At 40.8% G+C, this 3,503-nt stretch overlaps 1 long non-coding RNA gene across 1 annotated transcript; it reads left to right on the top strand.

Annotated features, from left to right (window-relative positions):
* Positions 1-1,620: 1,620 nt before the first annotated feature.
* LOC138672220 (uncharacterized) lies at positions 1,621-2,643 on the top strand. Its single transcript, XR_011319648.1, has 3 exons — positions 1,621-1,700; positions 2,275-2,329; positions 2,431-2,643. It is a non-coding gene; the product is annotated as an uncharacterized lncRNA (long non-coding RNA).
* The last annotated feature ends 860 nt before the right edge of the window (positions 2,644-3,503 follow it).

The raw sequence follows: 3,503 nt of genomic DNA, 5'->3' as shown, positions 1-3,503 counted from the left end.
AATACAGCGCTTCTATTCGGGCATTGACCGCGCCAACTAGCTTAGGAATGGACGAGTAAAATCCTGATTTTATGTGATACTGTACTAACGGTTCGCCGTGTTTAGCCGCGTGGAAGCTCCCTTCAAAAGCATCAAACGTGTTCCACGTATGGGGGTACTGTATTTCCGTTAACGCCACCTCATAATCTGCCGAAAGATGAACGGCCCGCGCTAACTTGGTATTGTACTCCGATATTGTGTTTTCAGGGTAGATTTTAATTGACGAATTACTGGGTAATGTCACGAAAAATGAGCCCGCTTCCATGGTTATATATCTGTCAACTCCGAGGCCGGGATCCAACTATTGAATTTTTCGGGGTAGCCCAGCCATTTGACAAAGCAGTGACTCACACCCCTGACACGTTTTTTTCTCAAAATTTTTTCTACTCTGTAGACACGATCCTCATCCATAGGTATTTTTTGCAGCTCTTCCTTATAAAATGACCCCTCTACAGGCTCCCCGGCTAAATCACTGATTTTATAAAGGGGTTTATGAAATTTATTGGAGACGCCGGTGATTAAAAAAATCTCATCGCTGTACGTCTTCTAATAGCCCTTACAGAAGGTCGACTTATAGCGAGATATTCTCACATGAGAGACAACCGTTAAAGACGGTTTAATCGGTTTATTAGTAATAGTAGAACTGTAAATATTGCGCCAGATTTGCATCACGTTTCTCTCTGACACAGACGCGGGACTACAGCGGATCGTTGAGTGGTACGTATGGTTGTACCTATGCTGCAAATCCGGTAAAATATCAATATACCTAAAGGTATTATGATGCGTAAGATAGCGCCACATACGGGTTTTTAATGTGCGATTAAAACGCTCGACCATAGCGGCTTTTACATCATTGTTTGTAAAAAAGTGATGAATATTGTGCATATTACATAGTTGCCTGAGTGATGAATTTATAAATTCTTTGCCGCGATCCGTCTGCAGTTTCTTCGGTATGCGCTTATCATTTTGAAATATTAATTCGAACGATCTGGCGACACTAGCGCCTGTCTTGTTTGTCAAGGCCACGCACCATGCGTATCTCGATAGAACATCAATCACCGTCAGGATGTATTTGACATTATCATTTTCCCTTGAATAGTCAATTAAACTTACGAGATCCGCCTGCCACTGCGCATCAATGGCCGAGATGTAAATTTTATTTGTCAAAAAGCGTTTTCTAGCAGGCTTGTGTAGTGTGTAGGTGTCTTGCTTATTCAACCAAGCAATCACATCAGATTTCTTTATTCCGCGCACTCTTGCAGATCTAAATAATTTGTCAATACCCGAGAATGATCCGGGTGCCTGGCTTGTAAAATATTGTTTTTCTAATATGGCATCATACGATTTAGACGTCATGATTGATTAAAATGATTGTGGCTCGTTAATCAAAAGCCTGCTTCTTTCAGAAATTCAGCTGTATAAAAATTCCTGTTTTAATCCGGATATATCATGCGTGAGTTAATGCATGCATTAATTGCATGTATGGTTGTGTTCTGGGTGTTAACAGAAGGCGTGTGATGGGGCGTAACTGGGTGTGTTTCTGGGTGTTAACAGGTGAGCTGATTTCTGACACTCAGGATAAATACAGCTGGCTGGACCACTAAGTACATCAGACATTCACCAGAAGTCCGACTAGACTAAAAAGCAGAGCTATTCTAAATGTAAGTATATAAGACAGTTGTCTTATTATTCGCAAATGCTTAATTATATTTAACTATGCATCTCTAAAACCATAATTAAGGGTGTTATTTGTTTAATAAGTTAGTGTTATACTAGATGCTAGCTGCATATTTAGTATCGTTGTATAATATAGTTTTACTGCATAAACCATATTCTGTGGTCCATAATTAATATAGAAAGACTTAGCCGCGGACAGCTATTATAACATAATTTATGTAATACAGTAGTTAATAACTGTTAATGCGCCCTAACTAGCGCATGCAGCGCTTACTTACTACCTGTGTTTTGTTTAACATAGACATATTTATAGTCATATTTATACAGTAGCGGTATATTTAGTGGGGCTGTATAATATAGTTTTACCGCATAAACCATATTTAGTGACGCTGTATAATATAGAAAGACTTAGCCGTATTACCCATGATTTGCTTAGTATAAGAATATTTATACACGGGCCGCAGTTTTATTTGTTGGGGTATATAAATGAGTTTGACGAGTGGTGGTGTGTGGTTAATATAGATTGCACAAAAAATTTACACAGATAATTTATTTTAGATGGAATCCCAAAATTTTTCGGCTTTTTCCAGCCAAGCTGAGGATTCTGTAATAGGTATGTTTCAAGATTTATATACATGTATCTGTTAGCGGCCCATTCTAAGTAAGGATTGTTTTATATATTATCTTTATATTGTTTATTCTTTCTTGTTTAAGATGAATTAATCAGGGCCCTCCCCGATAATCTAGATGAATTTACCAGGAACACCCCCGATGCTGTAGATGAATTTACCAGGAACACCCCCGATGCTGTAGATGACTTTATCAGGAGCATTCCCGATGAGTTTTTCAACGGCTTCAGCGTGCCTACTCTGGAGTGTGATACACCTGGAGCTGAGTATAGTAACACTAATGCAGGTGCCGCTGCTGTGTGGGATTTACTCAGGACATCATAGGTGCGTTGTGTGTCTGCGTGTATGTATGTGTGTGTGTGTATATAGCTTTTAAGTATTTAGACGTGTAAATATATATATTAATTCTTTACAGATGTCGACATGTTTCCAGAACCAACCACCACGGAACACAATCAGCTGCCTGTTGAGGAACTGATGTACCAGAACCCCACGCCGAGAAACAGCCCTGTTTCTAGAGCCCCTAAAAAACAGCTCGGACCGGGGTGCCGGAAAGGAAAAGGTAATCGTATGAAAAGTTTTTGCACAACCGCTCTGAGAAAATCCACCACGCCTCTACTAAGGCCTACATCTTTATTTATAGCTTGTAAACTGAAGCCTAGAAGAATTTTCACAAAAGAGAATATACCGGAGCTAATGGAGAGCCTCGCAGAAGCTACAGAAGACGCCACGGCAATCATTCACCACACATCGCTATCCCGTAAGTGTATATTTTGGTATACATGCACAGTCTCTGTACAATCAATGATACACGTGCTTCACCATTGAGATCCATGGCACACACATATCTGACACATGTATAATCTTTCCTGCAGCTAAGCGCAACGACCTGCGTCGGTCTCACACATATCTGACACATGTATAATCTTTCCTGCAGCTAAGCGCAGCGGCCTGCGACGGTCTCGCACATATCTGACACATGTATAATCTTTCCCACAGTTAAGCACAAAGTCATGAGAAAAACACCTCCAGCACCTCTACAGCCGCTACAGATCACCGAGAATAGCGCAGCACCAGCGTGGTCGGCAATACAGACGGCTAATGGAGCTGTTAGAGCATATCCGCTATCACCGATCTGCGTGGTGCAGGACGCAGGAA

This window comes from Ranitomeya imitator, chromosome 3 (assembly GCF_032444005.1).
Source record: "Ranitomeya imitator isolate aRanImi1 chromosome 3, aRanImi1.pri, whole genome shotgun sequence".
Taxonomy (NCBI): Eukaryota; Metazoa; Chordata; class Amphibia; order Anura; family Dendrobatidae; genus Ranitomeya; species Ranitomeya imitator.
The sequence above is the reverse complement of the archived record's forward strand: the minus strand, read 5'-3'. Positions and strand labels throughout refer to the sequence as shown.